At 36.3% G+C, this 22,710-nt stretch overlaps 1 long non-coding RNA gene across 5 annotated transcripts in view; it reads right to left on the bottom strand.

The window, feature by feature from the left end:
- The window catches only part of LOC134139979 (uncharacterized), a 239,305-nt gene that overhangs the window by 208,327 nt on the left and 8,268 nt on the right, over nucleotides 1–22,710 (bottom strand). For 3 of the 5 annotated variants that reach the window (XR_009958298.1, XR_009958296.1, XR_009958300.1), the window contains 3 exons: nucleotides 21,586–22,090; nucleotides 774–962; nucleotides 549–661 (listed from right to left, as the gene is read on the bottom strand). This is a non-coding gene — a long non-coding RNA (uncharacterized LOC134139979). The remainder of the gene's footprint in view (nucleotides 1–548; nucleotides 662–773; nucleotides 963–21,585; nucleotides 22,091–22,710) is intronic. The other 2 variants (XR_009958299.1, XR_009958297.1) reach the window with 2 other exon arrangements.

The raw sequence follows: 22,710 nt of genomic DNA on the forward strand, positions 1-22,710 counted from the left end.
TTTGTTTTTATAACCTACACCAGTTCTAAAACTTCCAGTGGGTTAGACTTTCCAGTTAAAAATATGATTCTTTATGCAGGTTTCATAGAAAATGTTTACTTAGACATTGTGCAGTTTTCTGCACTTTATGGCCTTGGCATTGCAAGAAAATGTTGTTATTTACAGAATCTTATATAAAGCACATTTCTAATAGTACTAGAAAGATTCATAGACAAACATCTGTTGATTTGCTGTATGAAGATCTAGGCAACCAAAACTTCTTGTGAAAGAGTTGGGTGATGCCAGTAGACTAAAAATTCATTAGATTTTCCCAGATTGCATTTTTTTAGGATAGCAACAAGGGGAGAGGAATTTCCTAATTTTCACACATTACAAGAAATTCCAAGACCACTGGTTTTCCTAGTCTTGCTGATAGCACTGTGCTACCAACTGAAAGCAATGTCTACAACAGCAAGTACTACAGTACAGTAGGAGCACCACAAGCAGAGCAAAACAGGTAGCGCTGAGAGTGTGGCTTTCACACCGCGAGTGCTTCGCTGCAGACTCACCCCAGGGCTGAACATCACTGATGGCTGAAGAACTGTGTATCTTCCAGTGTCATTTCACCCAAAAGGAGGCACTTCTTGAAGCCTGAGGCAGTTCTGCAGTGTGAACCAGGGCCCTATAAGCAGAGACAGATCAGGAGGTTCACCACCTTTCCTCACTGGAGCTGCATTTCTTTTTGATTAAGATCAGAATCAGGAAAAATGTATTAGGGAATATATGAGAATTACCTCTTTTGGGTGGGGATATTCCAGACAACATACTGCTGGTCCTGACCATTAATAGGGTTTTTGATCATTCAATGAGGATAAATAATTATTGCACACTGACTGTCAATACTTTCAGCTCACTGGTTGCATTTCCTCCAGGTTAACTGTAGCAGTTCATTGCACAAGTTTTCCTTTGCTCGTCTCCCTCTCCTGAACCAGTAAAATAAGATAAATAAGACACACACTAGTCTCTAAATAGCCAGTGATCTGGGATATCAGTTCTATGTCTTTTTTTATTAAAAAGTACTCCCTCAAATTTAGAACACCACAAGGGTATCAAAGTTCCTCTAATTTTAATAAGCGATTGAAGAGATTTATTATCTCACTAAACCCTCAGATTTAGTGACTACTGGTCTGATAGATACAAACACTGATAAACATTCAAAATCAATTGCTTACATTAATTTTAAAGCAGATATAAACAAACTGAAAAAAAGTAGCTCTAGCAACTTGGCACATGTCCATTTTAACCACTGTCCCAGGTTTCTCAGTATTATATTTAATTAAGTATATATATGTTATACTGTAGTAATGCAAGTGAGACTATCTTCAGATCTAATTCAGATCAAAATGGAAATTAAGATTACTTAGTAATAAACTGCAGACGGATACTCACACTCATACTTTGCCTGAGTAATCCTGATCAGTGCAGCCATGGAAATTAGTATTTCTCCCAGACAGGACTATTTTCTTCTAACAGTTTAAATGGAAAACAACTGATCTAGAATTGTTTGCAATGCATAAAAGGAGCCTGTATGGTAAGGAATCTGACATATTTGTAAACCAGCAATTATGGCATATACCCAGCTATTTGAAATATTTCTGAATTGTTCAGCACATCCCCAAATTGCTCATGTAATGAAAGCACACAAAAATGTTATCATCATTGTTTCTAGTTGTCTTCTATTTCCCACTGGAGACTTTTTTGTCAGCTTAATATATTTTTGTTTGTTTTCAGCTCTTGCTTTATTTGCTTTTGGTCCTGGAATGAAAATCAGCTAATGACACCTTTTCTTAGCCTACACAGACTTCTGCTGTCTAGCAAGACTGGATTAGTCACACAGTGCATGATCTCACAGTCAGACTGGGCTTTGCTGTTTTATTTATTTATTTATTTATATTTATTTTGAAGGAAGGAGCTACACAAGGCAGCTACAGAGGCTAGTGTCATTTACACTGCCTGAAGGCTACTAATAAACCATCATTTCATATTTTAAGAATAACCACAGTGCAGTCTTCACTGATTGATTGATTTTTTGTCTCCCAAATTAATGAAGCAATGTGTTAGAAAGCTGAAGAACCTCTCGCCCAAGGCCCAGCAAACAAAACCGCTAGTTTTCTCAAGAGCTGACAGTACAAGTCACCAAGGGATTAGGAACGATAGGTGCGTCATTAGACTGTCGATCTGAAGCCAGTACAGGTTGGTAGCAAATATTAACAGAAGCATCATATAACAGCTTGGAATAGGATACAAAAGGACAGTCGCATCCTCCCCCCACCCATCGCAAAATGTTATTTTATAGACACTTTGTGCCATGCTGAAGGCATCAAACAGCTGCAACCCGACTGAAATAGCTCTCGCATGATTTTCCTGCCTAATCCGTAAGTGGCATAGAGTTACTTTGTTCTCCGTAGCACCACCAGCCCATCCAGAGATGAGCTGGGGTGGCTGCAGTGTCTATGCAATCAGCCACTGCCAAACTGATGCTTTGGGAACACAGACAGCCTGCTATAAAAGAGAGAGGTTCTCGGGATGCTCTGACTCACTTGGGACCAAGCTGGCACGTACTAGAAAGAATGGGGAAATAAGGGAGGTTTACCCCAAAAACAAATTAGCTAGTACAAAGAATTTGGATGAGAGTCCCCAGATGAAAGCTCGTAAAGAATTTAAATATGACAACTGTCATAACAACTGAAAGCGTTGCTATAATACCACATTGTCTTCCTAATTCGCTACGGCATCCCTGAGGATAAGCAGTCATTTTGGTTCTCAGCTTTGCATTTTGTTTGAATAATATCAACCTGAACATCTAGACAAGAGTGCTCAAAATATGAACCTTGTAGAAGGATTTCAAGTTGTGTGAATACAAATTGAGGATAGATTCACCAGTGCAATGTATTGCCACCAGTATCATTATTCAGTTGCCAAAAACACTTCTGCAAACAAGTGTCTTGCTGTTTAAAAGAGAAAATAAATTATATATACTACCATGAAATTGCAGAGTCTATATACACTTATTAAATCATCAGCCCACATCAAAAGAAAATAATTACTCTAATGCCAAACCTAATGACGAAAATAAGTTTTTAAGGATATCCTTATTAAAGGACAGAGAAAGTTAAGACAAGATCAGATTATCTGGATCACCAAGATTGTTATGTGTTTGTAGGGCTTTTACATCCCAAGGAGATCTGATCCATGATTGGGTCTCCTGCGCATTACTGCAATACAAGCCCACAAAAAAAATACAAAGTTATTAGCACAGACCTAAAGCCAGTCCGAACAGTTCATACCCATAGCTGACACCCAGTGAAAAATACAGATATGTTTATAAATGAAAATAAATTTGTAAGTGCAAAAGAGAGACAGACATGTGCCCGTTCTCCTTCTCACATACACCCACACACATATTGTCCGTATAGAAACGACCATGTGTTTTGGGGGCAGGGAAAGAGGTCGCCTTCGTTTTCCATTCTTCAAGACCACTCACAAAGGATGTGTACTTCAAAGGCTGTGGGGTCCACGTAATTTCAGCTTCTCTTTAAAAGTATCATACATCTGCCATTCAAAAGGTTGACTAATAAAAATTAAATTGATAAATACATGTTAGTTGTCTGGTTTGCAGTTTTTATTGATAAAATTAATTCTTCTAGGCAGTTATCTGGCCTATGTTATTCTACTAGTGCACTTATTTTCTAAACGCACCATAGCTGTGCAAATATCTTAATTTCCTATGACAAGAATCTCTTGACATTTGCATTGTTAAGTTTAGCAGTCTGAAAGCTCAACAACTGAAAAGCTTCACCTTTATATAAAGGTGAAGATCTGAGCTAAATTCATTTTTTTTTGAATGAGTTGGTGCTCATTTAGCGCTAGGTAGCCCATAGTTTTGAAAAAAAAATGATGAGAAGAAACTGTTTTTATACTGTTTCCCAGATTTATGGGAGTAAGATTAACTATAGAATAATAGAATAATAATTAATACAATATTAACTGTGCAAAATGGGAATTAAAAACATGGAGCTGTACTTACTTATGGCTGGCACTTCTTTGTTCCTGTCCTAACTCTCTTCTTTCTCATTTTTCCTCTGGATTTCAGTATTTTCTGGAGACTATCACTGACAGTTTCTTCTTTCATCACCTCTTTGTATGAGATTCTTTTTCAGAGTCAAAATTAAGCTGCTTCTGCTATTCTATCAGCCTTGAAAGTATGTGCTTCTTATTTACTTACTTTTTTTTTTAACCAAGTAGTAAAAATACTATTGCATGGTGTATCAGTGAAAACAGATTGAAAGCAGAAGGAAAAAGTTCACAATTCTCCAGTTTCAGCTGAAGAGAAACAGAGGGAGGGTAATGCAGATGAAATGTCAATGCCTAAAATTACCTTGTGTCCATGATCAGAGAGGGTTTGGATTTATTGAACTACAGGGCACTCTGCAAAGCCTATTTAGTCTCACACATTTATTTCACAGCATTAAGCTGAAGGAACTGAATGATGTGAGCACAGTTATTGATGAGTATTGTTTACTGCCTATATTGTTCCAGGCACTCATGGAAAAATATAGGTATATTTAAAATAAAATAAATAAGATGGCAAGCTGGACTCTCTCTTTTCCCCTCTTTCTCTGTCACCATTTGTGAATGCATTCGCACTGCTCTGAAAAGCCACCTGAACAATTCATATCCATAGCAGGCACTTCGGGAAAAGTATAGGCATATTTAAAACTAAAATAATTACATAAATAAGGCAGTAAGACAAGCTTTATGTGTATGTCAGCAGAGATAAGAACGCAGTCTGAGGAATTCTATCAGTAGTAAGTGCACCTCAGGGCAACTGCATGAATACACAAACGTGACTGGCCAAAACAATTCCTTCCTCGAACATTACTCTGAGAGAGAAAACTTGTATGTGACTTAGCAATATAAAGGACATGCATAGGACACCTGGGAATGCGATAGCTTTGACTACAGCATTTGCTGTTATTTTGATTAGATTTCTCTTTTTTTTCAGAATAAGAGTTTGCAAAATTTTATGAAAACCTCAAAAAATTCAGGATTTCAAACTCCCACTTGAAAATGTACATATATTCCCTATTTTTATCAGTTCATTCACGACAAGAGTTAAAATATTCCATTCTTTTCTACTTAAACTCTGTTTTCACTGAAATATCTAGACCCACAAATGCAGATTCGTGTTCCATGAGAGTCCATGTTATGGCTGGTATTTCTTATTTAAAGGGTTTTCTTTTTGTACTACTTCAGAAGCAGGTTTTAGCGAAGCCACAGAAAGGCTGCAGCTCACAGAAAAAGAATGGCTGAAAAGCTGGTTAGTCTGCAGCAGCTAGCAAGTCTAAATTCACACACACACTAATTTCTCGGGAGCTCCTTTCTGAAGACAAACCCTTACTGGTGACTGAAACAGATTTTCTAAGTCAGAAGCGTCTCCTATTTGTGTTGTAATGAAGCAGTTTCGTACTTCAAAGTGTCAAACTGTGTCACTATAAGACAAACAGAAAACACTTTGATCTCGTAGTATGTCTACACAGCGAACTGAAGATGTAATTACAGCACAGGCAGAGCTACCCGTTGGAGTTTGAAATTTAGCTAGCATGGGTAACATCAAGAGGGAAGCCTCCATGTCTCTCAGCACAAACTAGCATAAACCAGTACAAATGTGATGGGCTCATCACGTGGGCTGCTACATGATAAAAAGCATCCTTCTTTGTCACGGTATCACTAGCAGAACTACCTCGACTTATATTCTGCAATTTAAAAGTATGTGTAATATACATAGTACAGGGCAGCATATTTTGATTTCATTTTGTGCCAGTCTTTATCGATAGGACACTTTTAAAAAAGTTAGTATGTTCCAGTCAGAAGAATTGCCCCGTCAAATTCTGTTACGCTGGCTAAATCATAAATTCAAATTAAGACTGAATTTAAGATTTCCTTGTTATTCTCCATACTTCTTGCACTTGTATACAGACATTCAGTTTTCCAGCCAACTGGTCCACTATCTTCCTCTTTGCCTCTTCTCTGACCTAAACGTGAATAACCTCATCTTTTCCTAGCTTTTGGGTGCTTGTCCAGATTATAGCTGCTGATGCTTCCTTGGGACATTCGTTTCTAGTCCCTGCAGAACTGATGTTGACGTATCAATCTGTTTCATTCCAACATATTTTTTTTAGACCTCTCAAATTCTCTTTGTCTTAGAAGGGATAAAATATTTCAGTCAGCAAGTAGCAAACACTCAGAGGTCAAAAATAAGATATGCATTAGAATACAACAATTTTGTTATTTTATGTCACAGTTTTAGAGGTCTGTAACAGTTGTAGATTTGTACATGGCTGCTGCTCCTGTGCCATAATCCAATATAAATATAACAAACAGAGATATAGCTTACAAATAAAAGTAAATGTCGAAATGCTAAAACAAAATTTGAAAACCTTGAGAAAATTTAAAAATAAAATGCTATGCTGATTTGGAGGGAATTTCAATATGACGACAAATGCTGAGATTTACTGTTGTTATGAATCAAAATAAAAACATTTTGAAATACCATCTTTTCTGGCAAAGTGGATATTCAACAATTTAAGCAAGGCTCTGCTGCTTACTCTTAAGTATGGTCTGTATGACTTAAAAAGGAGTCAGACTCAGTTGCCACAGGAGCTGGAAGCACCACGTGTTTGATGATAAAGAAACAAGTAGATGTTCTCTTTTGTTGTAGCTCTAATTCACAGACTCTCCATTAAATCTAACAGAATACTAATTATGTTAAATGGATTTCACAGTTGACAGACCTCTGCCAGGAAGAGGGATTTGACAAAGGCAATTGAAACTTAGCTAATGAAGAATACTAGATCCACCTTTGAGGAATGTTAAGTAAGTGCTTTGCTTTTTATGAAAGGTACCTCTTTTATATGTAAAGTAACCACAGAAATGTCAACATTTCATTCTTAGATACCTTGCTAAATTCTGCAGAGGGTTATCGAATTATCTTTAGGTTTTTCTTTTCCTTAATTATATTTATTCATACAGCATTTCCTTGCAGCGAAGCCCTGTGGACCAATCCTGAAACAAGGCACACTCTACATTTGCTTAACACAGCTTAATCAAACAAGTCTTCGTAGTGACAATCACAATATGGCAGAAATTTCATCCTTGCACATGAGGGCTGTGCAGGTGTGTCCAATTATTGCTGAGTTGCTTGGAGTATATAAGAGGCAGGTGAGAGCTGGGACTGCAAAAATAGCTGTGTTTTTTGTGATTGTTTTCCTCTGAGCAACTCAAAATATGCAAATATCTGCTGTCTTTTGTGGTATGTAAGAGCTAATACTTGCTTATGATTAGTTGAGATTCATTTAAAAGCTACTGATAAATATGGGCAAATACTTGGTGGTTTGGGGTTTTTTGTTTGTTTGTTTGCTTTTTTGGTAGTTTGTTTCCTAGATCACAAGCTAACTGCACATTCACTGCACAATCTAGTATCACTGTATTATGTTGTTTCTGAATACAGGATGGGAGCTGATAGGAGTAAAAGAGATTACTAGGAGAATATATTCACATACTCTGAAGAAGTTCTGGTTAAAAATCCTACAGTGAGCCGGGGATCAGAGACACCCAGTCCAATAGCTTTAAGATAAACTCTCTTGTTTTCATACTATAAGTTGCTTGTTGCCTTTAGATTTTGTGATCCTTTAGCAGTCTTAGGTATAACTAAGTACAGCGTTACCATCCTTGTACCACAGTGAAGTATTTCATGGCTTACCTTGATTTTTCAGGGAATGAAATCTTCATTTAGTTTGCTTTTCAGTACTAATAAGCCATGTTTTCTATGCACGTAAGTTAGAGTTGTTCAGGTAATACAGAGCTTCAAAGACTTTTTAAGGCCAGAAAACAGTTTATTTTCTAATTATTCAGGGCTTTACTGAAGAAGCCAATCAGAGAAAGATTTCTTTGAAAATGATCTAGTTTAAAGCTTTTGCTATCTCTTTTCTGAATCATGTCCTACATGATAGTTTCAATTATTTATTATAAGGCAATGGTAAAAAAGTGTTAATTAGCAAAGATGAAAAAGACTGACTCAATGGGAGCTGCTGTAAAGGAGCTCTTATTTCTAATGCCTGAGGTGACCAGTAATTTACAGCTTTTGATAGCTTGCTTGCATGGTTCACAGAATAAATTGGTCTTGGGGAAAAACACTGTATACCTTATTCACTGTAGGTAATGAAGGTCTAGTTTCTGCTGTTGTTTTGTTTGTATTTTTTAATGTAGTAAATTTAGTTTTAATAAAATGGTTTAACTTGACAGTCTTAGAAATTAAAATATGCAAAAAGAAAATGTGTGACACTAGAACCGCAAGATTTTCCCCATTTAGCTGAAGTGCCCCATACCAAACCCAAGAGACCAGCTCTAAAAATATATGTTTTTTTTTTCATTCTGTGCTGAACTCAGCTGGATGTTTTTCTCCATCCTATAAAAATTTTTGAGATTAAAAGAAAATATATTTTAAATATTAACATCTCAAGATCTTTAATAATTTTTAGTGAAAATAAAGAGGAAAAACTACACACAATAACAGACAGTTATGCTGACAGTGGGAATCACGTAGAAGAATGAAATTAAAATTTCTCTTAAACAGGATTCTTAAAAATTACCTTCAGATTTTTATTATATGCTTTAATATTAACTATAGGTAGACCAACACAATAATGTGAAGTCCCTTAAAACAAATGATTCTAACAGGAACAATTATAAAAGTAATATCCCCCAAAGGCCAGCAATGCAGGGGCCAGGAGTCTAATCTGAATATGTTTTGCCTAAAAACACCACTTGATGGATCAACTTGTATCTTGAAAGTTACCACATAGTAATTAACTTACTATTAAATTTTGATAATTAATTTTATCACAAATTGTCTTAACTAGAATAAAAGCGATGCGATCACCTACACGTGACTTTTTTCACACTTTCTCTCATGCCATTTTATTTTATTTCACTTTGTTATATTTATATTTTATTTCTTAACTCCCCTACTCTATTTTTAAAAATTAATCTTCACATTTTATTCATCCATAGAAGGCAAAGGGAGAACAGGAAAATCTGTAGAGTGATCGATACAGGAGACTAAATTCTGAGAAACTAAGAGATGCTGAGAACACATCACACTAAAGTTGCTGAGGAAAGCAGGAGTATTTAACGTTGATTTATATTTTTCTATACTTCTGGACACTGGTTTGGAGTTCAGCTAGTAGAAATGACTGGAATGTTTTTTTTTATTTCAAACATATCTGAAAATGAAAAGTTTTCAGCTGAGTGTCTGCTTCATCTACACTAATCCAGAGTGAGTGACGAATATTGGTGGGATTAATGAGACTCCTGACTGTCCATCCTCTCTCTTTCCCAGTTCTGTCAATTCTACTTATGCCTCTAATTTTCATGTATTTTCACAACATATGTGCGGTACCAATTCCTCACACAAGCAGATGAATTCATTTGAAAAAACTCCCACTGCTCTCTTAATTCTTTATGTTTAGATCTTTCAAGCCTTTCAGATCTTCCTCAATTAACACCTTTCCACTTAGCCTATTTTCCTTGTTTATTTGTTCATTTTGTTGTTGTTTTCTTTATTAATGAGGTATTAATTGACAGTCTCTGTGATGTTTGCTATGCTTCAAGCCTTTTTCATCTCCTGACGAGCGCTGCTGAACACAAAACAAGAACAATGAAGAAAGTCATTGTGAGAGTTAAGCCAGAAAGAACTCAAAAATAATAAAGTCCAGAGTCAACAGCAACAGATAAAAGATTAACATGGTGCTGCTGTTGTGAGGACTTCATTATCACTCTCTTCCTAGTCAGAACCGAGGTGTGAAAGGACAGGAAGGTTTGAAGAAGTTAGAACACGATGTGAAAATAAATGAGATGCTTGTAGTTCACCCCTAAGTTGCTATGGTGTTTGGGACACTTAATAGCTCAATACTAACTGGAATCATTCCACTGTGTGGATAGGAAGGCAAATTTACTGGTTTTACTGTCTGAGGCACATCTCCTCCTCCTTTGAAAGCTCCGATCTTTGAAAAAGCGTTAGGCTATTACTTGTCTTTTCTATTTTAACATTAGAAATATGATAATCTTAGTTTAATTATCAATCCATTATCTGAAAATGTGTATATTTTTATCATTCTGGAACACATTTTAGATTTCTTAGCATTACTGGAAATAGTTTCTTAGAAAGAATAATTCACTTCATGTATCCCAGAGAAGCCTCTAGGATGCAATTAGTTAATTACCATTTATTATTCCTTATCCACTCATTAGTGAGCCTAGAAACAACCCCCCCCAAGAATAGATGTTCTTACGTACCTGAAGTTAAATTTATGAATTTCATACATATTACCATGCACCAGTAGCAGTGAAAATTCATACCACATTAGAATCACTTCCTCTGTTTAAAACAACCAAATCCAATGTATGACATTTTATCCATGACATATCTTATTTTTACCAAACACAGAAAGGACCAGAAGGCACTTTTCAAAGAATGTGTTCTGATTTTTTTTTTTTTTTTTTTTTTTCTTTCCAGCAAGGGACAGTGCCAACCTTAAGTGGTAAAAAAAACAACTTGTAAGTACAATCACAGAGCAGAAGATACCAACTGCTGATAGTGAGGAGGGAGCATTTTCTTTTATTGGCTTTTTTCTCCCCCCCCCCCCTTTTTTTTTGATAATGTATAAAAAATGTGGTCATTCCCTTTTAGAGAAAGAATTGGAATAGATTTATTCTGGAAGTAGACTTAACCAATCAGGAAATTAGAGTCAATATCATGCAACTTCAGTGAATTGCAGAAGGAGCTGAAACCAAGCAAAAATTATTAAAGATAAAATTAATTCAAAAAAACAGACTATGAAATATAATAAATATTGAAATATAGAAATGCCTTCTGGGGCAGGTAGTGACATAAGCATGGGATTAATTTTAATAAGGTGAATAACTTCACTAATATGAGTATGGAGATCACAGTCTGGCATAGAATTCGCATATTTTCCTTGGTTCAAATGATCCTTTTCAACGGTATGAAACAGTCGTCTCTTTCTGGTTTTACTGCATATATTTTTGAAAATTATTTGGTGAACACAAAAGAAATAAGAAAGGGAAGTTATAAGTTTGTATTTCATGATTAAGGGAGGAAAAAGTCTCTGCAGTTTTAATATGTTTCACTTGAGAAGACAACACTGATGTACCAGAAGACACAAAAAATGAGTTAACTCAAGTATAAAAGTGGATGACAAGTAAAACTAAATTCAAGGCATATTATGCAGATTTTTTGTGAATGGCAGTTACAGATTTACATAAAATTAAAATAACCTTTAAAATTAGGACAGCTAGGTCACTCTTATGTGATCTGAATTACTGAGCTAACGATATTCATATCCCTGAATGTCCTCTAGGCACTGCTGTTGAAAACCCAAACCTGTGAAACTTGGGTGGGCAGAGCTACTCCGGGAAACCCCTCTTCTTTGTTGGTATGACATCTGAGGACAAAATATATCTTTTTAAGTAGATATTTAAAGCCAGAAATGCCCAGAGCCAAAAATAAACAAGAGTCATTTCTTTGTGTTACTTCTCCATCTGTGTTTTGGACCAGTGATATTAATGTGGACAGAGACTGGGTTTTGGTACAAATTCTTAATATACTTTAAAGACCAATACTGCACAGTCATCAGTTAGACAGCAATAATGAAATTAGTAGGTATATTTAATTGATTTCCTAAAATGTATAGTCCAGCTGCATAAAAGGTACTTTTATGCTGTACTAGTAAAAACAGACCTGAAACTGGGCCAGATGGGGATTCTGGCTGCCTAATGGAACCTGAGTGCTAAACAAATATTTTAATTATCCCATAGCAAAGCATGTCCCAGGAAACAAAAAATGACCAGAGTACATGGTTTTCTGGCAATCTTTGATGGATGCAGTGGTCTCTTGAGACTATAAATTAGAGCAAATCTAAAGAATACGAAATCAGCTGGGATGTGCATTTTGGGCTGAAATCCTATGTGGATGTAAGAATCCAGGTTAATAGTTTTATATAACCAGGTATGTAGACTTGATTACTTTTAGGACTGAAATACTTTAACTCTGTAGTAAGCGTGTGCCTCTCCTCTGCGACTCCTATGTATGCCATGCTGCTTTCACAGCCTTTTAATGACAGAAGCTCATACATTTTTGCAAGGCTTGTATATGGCTACTAGATACGATCTGCTTATATTTATCACTAGATAGACTAAAAGCAACAGTCTAAGAGCTAGTCTATCTTGCTATTAGGGAATACTTCAGTATAATATAGTCCAATGTGTCCACATAGGTACATATTTCTGAAGTAATAAGGGTCAGATACTTAAACGTACAGGATTCATTCTAGTGGAATGATACAGGACTCTAAGATAAATGTTTCTCAATATTTTGAGCAATCATTTGGAAGTAAGTAAAAAATCACTGCTGATAAAATTTATGGCTGGTACAAGGATTGGTTGAGTGGTAAATAATTATAATCAGGCCATGCATTCATCTGGAATGATCTGGATTACAATAGTTATATTTATTTGACTTCTGTTGTTTTTGGCTCTGCTCTGAGCCAGCCAGACATGAGCTAGCTCTGATTCAGAAGCCATGCAAATGCAGCCAGCGTAACATAGCGTTTGAACTCCCAGCAGTGTGTATTGGCTTACTGAGCATGCTGCTTTGCAACTCCTCACTGTGCAGCTTCCACTCTGGTGCGCTCTACACTTGGAGTATGGTCAGAAAGCACTGGTGTCTTCCTTAAAAATCCCCCTTTTCTTGATGATCTGAGCTCATTCAAGCAAAAAGAGTTTTAAAGGAAAGAAATTGAAAGTCTTCCATCTATAGAAAAGGAATCTGAGTCTACCTATAGTGCAGGGGACTGAACTGCAGTTTCGAACGACAGAAGTCTATTGTGGGGAACAATCTTAGGTTTGGAAAAATAAAATTAGAATGGAATGAAGCCATCTTAATCCCTCTGAACTTGAAAATAATAAACAGGAGCAGTTAGGTGATGTTAATATTTGTAGGATTAACTGAAGGTACCAATACTCAAATGTTGTACCCTGGCATCATGCCCACATTAAAAAACTCTGAAAATCAGAAAAACTGTCACAAGTACTAGACAAAAATTTTACATTGAGAAACAGAAAGAACTCTATTTCTTTGTCTTTCCAAAAAAAAAAAAAAAAAAAAAAAAGCATTAGAGATAACTCTACAATCAGGTTATGTGTGAATGACAAGAAAATATTGAACTCAGAAAGGTTTTTTAATCTCTTGGAGAAAGGTATATTGAACACCTGAGACTACTATGCAGACAAAGTATGATTGCCTCGTAGGTGGCCATACTGAGATAAGTTTAACCTAATGGAGATGAGAAACAATAAAAGTGACAGGAGTTTCAAGGATTTCAGACTGAGCTATTGGAGACTATAAGAATAATAATCAGCTTGATAACCTGCACTTCAGTTTATGTCAATTAATACTGACCAATATTTTTACTGCATTATTTAGGCAGCCTTCCTCGCCTTTCTTTTGACTGTTACAGAGAAAACAAAAAATCTGAAGTTTGAAATTTGATGAAAAACACAACAAAGTGATACATCTGTAAACAGAGATGGCGAACTATGACAAAATGAAAACAGAGAGTTTCTGTTTCTTCAGGCACAGAATTTGGGACCGGGTGAATTGTAACACTTTTGCTATAGAAGAGTTCAAACTAAATGATCTAGTGCTCTCTTCTAGCTTTGATGTCCATGAATCTATGTATTCTTAAGTTTGAAGATGATGATAAGGCATCATTTATTGCTAGCAACATTTTTATGTTTAAATTGGAGTCTCCTTCTCTGGAGATATTCAAGGCCACCTGGATGCAACCCTGTCTAACATGCTCTAGGTGACCTGCTTGAGCAGGGAGGTTGGACTACATGTTCTCCAGAGGTCCCTTCCAACCCTACTGATTCTATGATTCTCCTGCAAATCTTGTGTGCGTGTCCATGCGCTTTGATATGATATAAAAGAAGTGCTGCAGCATCTATGTGGCTCCCAGATGTAATACTACAACCTAAGTTTGCATAAATACTTTAACTGTGGAACGTAATACATTTCCTTATCTTGTCAGAATAGATTTGTAGAATTTATTTATTTATATGTGAGTATCTGGAAAACATAAGATTACTTCACGGTCAAAAATAAGATATTCTCAATGACAATTTTTATTGCTGCAATCTTCATATTAAATTTTAGGTTTATGTACTCAATGCATTTCTTTCAAACCTATCACTGGAAGATTTTATCTAAAGAGATTCAATATCCAATAACCAAATTGGCTGGACTTCTCATTTTTCATGATGAAAGCAACTAACCTATTATTAGTCTGTTTTTACTGTCTTTTTTAATTGGGTTTTAATTGGATTATCAGTAATGTTTCCAATATTTCTGCATAAAACAGTATCCTAGGAGAAGACTATTCTATCAATTCAAAAACAAAATCTGAAAGGAATACTTTTCTAAAGTTTTATATAGAAACAAAATTATGCTGATAAATACATGTGGTTGACTTTAAAAAAAAATATTTTTAATAAAAAACAATAGTTTGCTTTCCCTAGCCAAAGACATTTTAAAAGATCTGATACAAAGGAAAAGGGAAAAAAAAAAAAAAAAAAAAAGCCTGCCACTCATGCACTGAAAATAAGCTTGTTTGAAGTTGCTGAGTTCAACCTTAACTGATGCACACATGATAAAAATTAAGAATAAACTTCTAAGAGAATAAATATCTAAGAATTTAGTGAGTACATATATTGTTTCTAAAAGTGACTCACTCAGGATGTCCTTCCATAGGCTCCAATGCTACATGTATGTTCCCGATTCCTTTTATCTAGCTACAAAATTTTGCATTAGACTATTCTGTAATGATATTGGAATGGAGTTTTTGCTTAAAAAGCAATAGGCGCAGACTCTATGTACTCATTTTAGTACATTCTGTGACCAGAAAAGACATCAGAAAAACTATATTTCATTTCCATTTTGACTGCTCAGTACAATTACCAAAGTTCAGTCACCTTGGACATTTCATGCTACATCTCTGTGCTAGTTTCCTTATTTTCTGAATGCTTATTAATGATATCCACCTTCATAAAATATTCTATGAAGACTTGAACGTGAAGACTTGAAATGGAAGGTGGAATATAAAATTATTTAAACCGGGGAAAGGCTGAAAAGCTGGAGGGTAAAGCTGCTGTTGGAAAGGACTCGACAAGCTGGAGATATCTCATGAAGTTCAATGAAGGCAAATGCAGAGCCTTGCACCTGAGACACAATATTCTAACCTCCCACCACAGTCCAGGTGCTGCCTGAGCAGAAGGCTGCTTTGCAGCAAAGGGCCCTGTAGTCCTGGTGGGCAGCAAGCTGGATGTGAGCCAGCAGGAAGCTATTCCTGCAATGAAGGCAAAGCATGGCAAGAGTGGAGCCAGCAGGCTGAAGGTATTTGTGGTTCCCCTCTCCTCACAACCTGAGACTACACCTTGGTCCTGTGCCTAGTTTTGGGCTCCCCAGTGCAAGGAGGACACTGACATGCTGCAGGAACAAGTCCAGCGGAGAGCCACAAAGGTGGTCAGGGGCTGGAGCACATGGCATATGAGGGAGGTCAGAGCAGCAGGTGTTCAGCCTGAAGCAGAGGAGACTCAAGGGAGATGCACTTGCTCTCTTAACTAGCTAACAGGCAGTGACAGAGAAGAAGTATCCAGAATTTTCCCTGGGGTGCACAGTGAAAAGATGAGAAGCAACGGACTCAAGTTACAGGAAGGGAAATTCTGTTTGGTCATAAGGAAAAAATTCATTACAATGAGGATGGCCGAGCAGTGGAAAAGGTTGTCTGGAGAGACTGTGGAACTTGTAGCCTTGGGGATATTCAGATTTCAACTGGACAAGGCCCTGAGTGATCTCATTTAACTCTGAAGTAGCATCTAGCTTCAAAGTTGATTCTACTTTGAGCAGGGTGCTGGATCAGATAATCTCCAGAAGTCCCTTCTGACCAAAATTACTCTATGAGTATCTCTACACAGGCTCTTTCAGTGTAGGATCTGAAAGAGCTACAGTGGTACTCAAAACGTGAAAGTGCACAAAGGAGTTGCACATTCTCCCTCTTACCTCCCCCTCAAAAAATAAGAGGTAGGTTTACAGTGTAAAAACAAGTTACTATCCGCCCATTTTATTGGTTTCCAATCTCTAAAAAATACAACAGAAAAGAATGTTTTCCTGCTCTGATTAGCTCTAAAATGCCAACAGACTACATAGCAGGTTGCTCTTTCTAGCCATAAATTTTATTGCTATCGCTTCCCGAGTTCTTTACTAAAAACGGACAGCTTGTGAAATACTTCAAGCTGTCTGGCTTCTGACAGGTCTTCCTACAAAAACCTGAGTTATCCAAGAACAGTCTGTAGCTGTCATGGCTAACTTTCACTCAACAAACCGCACCTCTAAAGAAAAATCCTTTGGGAATCACAGAATAACAGCAGCATTAGCCAAAAAGTCTACCTCTCTATGGAACAGCACACAAGTAGAAATTATTTTTGTGTCACAACTTTGACTTTGCAAAAAATGTTGTTTATATGAATGGCCAGACTTCTCTAACCATTACAATATGTCCATAGTATCTCTAGACAAAAACATACTCCTAAGCTTTGTTCGAGCTTGTATATCTGTATAACTTCTGTGGTGGATGTTCAGTAGATGTAAATCAGCATATGTTTACTAAGGTTGGGAGTTGAGAATATTGACGAGGACAATTTTTTTTTAAAAAAATAAAATCTCTTGTTAGTTAAATATTTTCTGAAGGGGATTTACCACATCAGTAAACAGTATCTAATTTTCAGAAAAACACAGAAAAAGATCAGAGAGACACTGCTTAAGAAATAATCACTGGAGTCAAACTGCTAAGCAAGTTATTTGGTAGATACCAATAATGACGTAAGTTAAGCGTATGTGGAGCTTTTAATCTGCTAATAGTAATAATAATATTGATGATGATGATGAATACTGTGAATACTGTTATATTCTGCTCTCGCACTAGGCATGCTCTATGGTTTGGCTACCTTCACTGCAGAAAAAAGCAGGTTACATAAGGAATTATTGAATTTGTGTCAAGAAAATTGCTTACATAGTAATACAGTTATTGACTTAATCAGAAAATGCAAAATGACTATGCTTTATAAAACTTAGAGCATCATTAGACTTTGTATCTCTCTTCTGACATATTAACCTTGCTACAACCATGGCAATATATAAATGACAGAATTGGGTTTGGTTTTTGTTGTGTTTTGTTTTGTTCTCTGAGAAATGTAAGGGTGAAAAAAATAAATTTGGTTTTCAATAAGCAGTGATATTGGGCTTGTTTGATCTGGTTTTGGAACTACGAAGGTTTCAATTTATGTTCCAATACTTCTAAATATCTGAGTCTTATGAATTACAAGCACTTTTCTTCATAGTTTCCCTTCAGTTTTCTCCATCTGTTTTTCTAAGCGATCCAATTTCTATTAGGCTAAAGATTTTTAACTCTGGACTACTTTTCTAGAGTTTGTTATGTCAGGTTTCTCCAGAGTCACATTAACAAACTGCATATATATAATGTGCTTTCAAAATACAGAATTCTGGCATTCCTTGAGAGTTTCCTTGCCAGTACATTAATTAGGCAAGTGCTCCTCATGATTACCTATTTAAATTACCTGTGCTTAATTAGCTATCATTGCTGAAGTAAGGATTGATTTCTCATATCAGTATATATTGGTCCAAACTCTCCCCTGTTGTAGCCAAGTTTGCTCCAACAGGACCCGCAGTCAGAAGGTCCTTCCTGGCTTCTGACAATGCCTGATGCCACCTGACCGAGTGGTTAAAGGCCAGAGCAAAACTCAAAGGTTGTTCTTTATTATTTTAGTTGCCAGCAACAGATCAAAACTGTCCAGATAGGCCTATTGGCTTTATGGAGAAAGATTTTTCTGTTTTAAGAGCTATTGTGAAAGTTCGGTGCCATCAAGCTTTTTTGCTACGAGGTCCAGATACTCCTGTGGCAGAATTATTGTGCTGCAAATGCCTTTGTTCTGAGGGCAACTGAGCAACATGTAGCCCAGTGTTAGATCCTTTCACTTCAACACTGAAATATGTTCCCTATTTTTATGAGTTGCCTCCAAGCCTATTGAAATAAATACTGTTCTACAAATATTTAGGTGATATGTCTTGTTTATTTGACGTTAAAACTGAACAGATCAATGGGCAAGATAATCTGTAACCCTAACATTCTGCATTGACAAAAGTTGTAGCACAAGTGTTCCCAAAAATAATGCAGAAAGCCACAATAAAGAAAGTGAGGCTGGAAAGTTCAACAGCCTTCTGGTTTTCATGTTCAAAAAAAATAATTCATAGGAAAACTGGCTGGGATAAAATAACTGCCAATTCTACAGAAACAAAGACAAAAGGTTTAATTTTGTAAATGAGGCTAAGGAACTTGCACTGAAAGCATACAATTCTCCTGAGCTTCCAAATTCCCAGGCTGACTGAGGCTTTACTGTCTGTACCATTAAGCCATCATGGTATGGATTCTTGACTATTGTCCAATCCCCCAATGCAGCAGAACCCGGACCTAAACTCACAATTCATAATTGTTCATTTAACATTTCTGATTTTTTTTCAAATTTGTGTCTTAGGCATACGGAGGAAATGAAGTTGCAAAAACAATGGCCCACAGGATGATATTGTAACATTTTCTGCCAAGACAAAATTGAATACTACAGAATCTCTCTAGAAAGAGCCAGATGTTTGAGTCTGTGGTTTGGACTTGCTGCAATTTACGGACTAAAAGTGCTTAAGTAAAAAATATATAAGAAAAGGAATTTGTGTATGCTTACCAAAAGTGACTGATGTGCAAGTAATACATCATGGAAAGATTTTTTTGTCTGGGTACCATTAGGAAAAACATGAGTCTGTCTTTCCCTGGTAGGAAAAAAAAATGTTCCAAGCCAATAGTGGCCTTACACCAGTTTACTTCCTCTAAACTCTTAGGTATAATCACCTAAAGAAGGTAATAAATAAGACAATATCTAATATAATGATGTTGTACACATCATCTTCCATACTAACTAAATAATAATCAGTATAAAAAATTACCTCTAGTGCCCTATGTTCCCATGTTAGGATTATAAGAACTGCACAAACTGGGCACTGGCTCTATTCTAAGCTTGCAGTTTCTTCAGAAAGGGAGAGGGGTGAGCATCTTTAAATGAATTAGAGAACTCAAAGGGATGTATAAACAATGGCATTCCTCTTAAGTTGCAAATGGTGAACAGAAAATAATAAAAAAAATGACTTAACCGATGTTAAAATTCAGAATACATCACTTGGCAGGTTCATGCTTATTATATGATCTACATAATTATACTGAACATTTCAATTAAACACAGAATAATTAAATAAGAAATGATCTGGACCTCATTTAAAAAGAAGAATCTACTCTAGTTAGAAAATATTTTTATATGTCCATCTTAAAGTGGATGATAATGGAAACATGATTACAGCTAAATTTTTACAAAATTTCTCCACTGAAAAGTACTCTATTATATATATTCATTATTTTTAAACATTGCATTTTAAAATAGCATGAGGGAAAAAAAGAAATAATAAAAGGAACAGAACATAGTAAAGTGAACACCCTGTAGCCTTCATGCATGCAGTGCTGATGTGGCGACTGGTTAGTGATGCCAAGGAAAGTGTCTTTTTTTCGTTTGAGGGAGGAGGGGGGTGGGAATCAGTTTCCCAAACCAGTTCACTGCTACACTTCAGAAACAGCTGCACCACACAGCATAGTGGGCAGTAAGGGGGCAGGAAGCAGCGGTTAGAGATAAGGACATTTAAGTCAGTATTGCCTTCAAAGAAATGCATGCAGAACCACTTCTTCAGTGAGAGTATTCAGTCCTCACAACGAGTCCGTGCTCCTGATCTAAATTAGACAGTCGCTAAAAACCTCCCGCGCGTAGGCTGCACTGTGACCCCGCTGCCTGCAAAAGCACTTTGGCTATGACCACTCTCACCCCTAATCTGATCCCTCAAAACCAAGCCTTAGAAGATGTGTAAAGTACTTATTCACTTCTGAACATGCTTTAAAGCTATCCCTTGGAGCAGATGGCGTTTATTTTGTAATCTCTTTACAGCAGCTGAGCAATGGAAAATATGCTGCAGTGCAGTTGAGAATCAGTGTCTCCCTTTAAATTATCTGAAATATTTTAAAAGTTACTTTGCCTCTAACAGAGGCACCAGTTCCTGTCAAACGTGAAAGGTTAAGTTATTGTCAATGACATTGGATTAAATATTTGCTGATCAAATTTATTTTGCATTAATGGATGGTTTTGTTAGTCTCCACTTCTCAGTGATAGCCTCAAGAACTTAGCGCTAGAAAACCTTTGACTACTCTTTTACAGATTTATAAATATTTTAGTAATCCAACCCAAGTAAAAGAACAATGGAATATGATTTAGGTAAACACTGCAAAAACAGTTAGTGAACATCTAGTCTGTCTTTGCACAGTCTATTTTTGAGTAATTTTACATGAGAATGAAATCTTTAATTTCAGTCTGTTTAGGAACAATTAATGAACAGAATAAAGATACACATTCTTTATAGGTTGATTTTTATAAGCTGTTTTCTCAGATCTAATAAATGTTAAAAGTAAAAATCTTTGGAAAGATATTCCTATTTATGTCTCAATTTCTCGTTGAGAAGAGTTCAACACAACCTAGAAGCCCCATTTTTTCTTGATTTTACATGAACTGGGGTGATTTTAAGTAAAGAGTGAGTGAAAGAGAGGCATATACTCAGAATTTTTAAAAAGATAATTTAACATATTCTTGGAGAGATTAACAGAAAGCTTCATAGCACATTTTTTTTAGCTATGTTTACTTATTTTAACAATATATGTTTCAATTGATTTTACTTGTACTTTTTTTATGGTAATTGCCTACTTAGCTTGTTTTCATCAGGTAATTGGGAGTAATTATTACATCTCTAATTGACCAACAATAACTACAGTATCTTGTTTTGTTAATTAAATGCTTGTTTAGGAGAATACTTAATTTACTGTGATAACATTTTTTTTTCTTGGCAAGCAAGTTGACATAACTTTATTATTATTCTGCCTGTATAAGGTAGTGCATACAAAGCTGCTAAGAAGATTATGTATAGCACCTTATATCTACCATAAAAGGGCTCAGCCAAAGCTTATGTTATTGTTAAATGTCTTGTAAAAGGAATCTGTAAGAAAGTTTCAGTGATGACATGGAAAGGTTTCCAGCACAGAAAACTCAAGAAGTAAGTTGATTTTCACTACAGATAATATATTAGGGATCTTATTTGGGGCTAGCTCCCAGATCACCCTGTCTTCAACAAGCTCCTAAAGAAAACATCTTATCTTCAAAGTCACAAATCTTCAATAATAACGTAAAGGTGACAATTACCATGAATTAGCAGTGTTCTCAGGTCCCTGGGAATATGAAGGGATTTCAGTGATGTTCTGGACAGATGAACCAAACACGAGGAGCAGACAGGAGACAGGATGACCATCGCTCTCACTGTATGAGCTCTGAGACAGCACGAAGGCTGTAGTGCCGAGGAGGAGGAGGAAAAGTAGAAGGAAAATGTACAGACCTCCTGGAAGATGGTGTCCAGCCAAACTCGAGATAACTGACGGCTCCTGGGCACCTTGCAGAGTACGTAGTGGTGCAGGCAGCGTGGACGTCAACTGCTCATAGCAGCAGCAGGAGGGATTTAACTGTTCGGGTGACTGAGGTGAAGGAAACATTCAGTAGCCACCTGAACAACAAGGAGGGAAGATGGAAGGGTGTGTGGAAAGTCTTCTGCAGGCTGAGTCCAACCCATGTGCTGACAGCGAGATTCGGGCTACGGAATGACGTGATTGTAACATTCCTTTGGGGCTGCTTAGCCCTCAGATTTAGCTGATCTCTGCATAGACATGAACACATTAATTCCAACTGTATCTTACTGTAATTTAGTTTCATGAGTAACATGAATAACTTCCAAGCAAGTTAAAAACTTGTATGAAGCCCTCAGAGTGAAAAAATAAACTAGAATTCACATAGCGCTGACTCAGTAAACTGAAATCTGCATTGCTTCTTTGTTCAAGCAGTTGCTCTATGGTTAAACGTCCATGTTCCCCACGTTCTGTTATTTCCGAGTTTCTAAAAAGTGCACTCTCATACCATTCCACAATCCACGGCAATTTATGCAAGCTCATGAACCAATACAACATATGCAAACTCATTCTGTTGGCAAAGAGGAGGTCAACAGACATTTGGGACAAAGCATAATCTGAGAACTACAAAACTAAAGTTCTTCAATTATTATTTTTTCCACTAACCAATTATTATTTTTGATACAAAAGGAGTGAGATGTTTACCTTAGCCTTATCATTTTTGTATGAAAAAAAATCTTTGGAACATCCAAGAGTTTTTTTTTTTCAGTGAAGACAACATCTCTACCAAAAAGAACAAAAGGACAAGGACACTTCTTTCTTGCAGAGATTTCTACAAATAAGTGTATTACAATAGGGAGTATGGCCTAGG

The sequence above is a fragment of the Rhea pennata genome, chromosome 4 (assembly GCF_028389875.1).
Source record: "Rhea pennata isolate bPtePen1 chromosome 4, bPtePen1.pri, whole genome shotgun sequence".
NCBI lineage: Eukaryota > Metazoa > Chordata > Aves > Rheiformes > Rheidae > Rhea > Rhea pennata.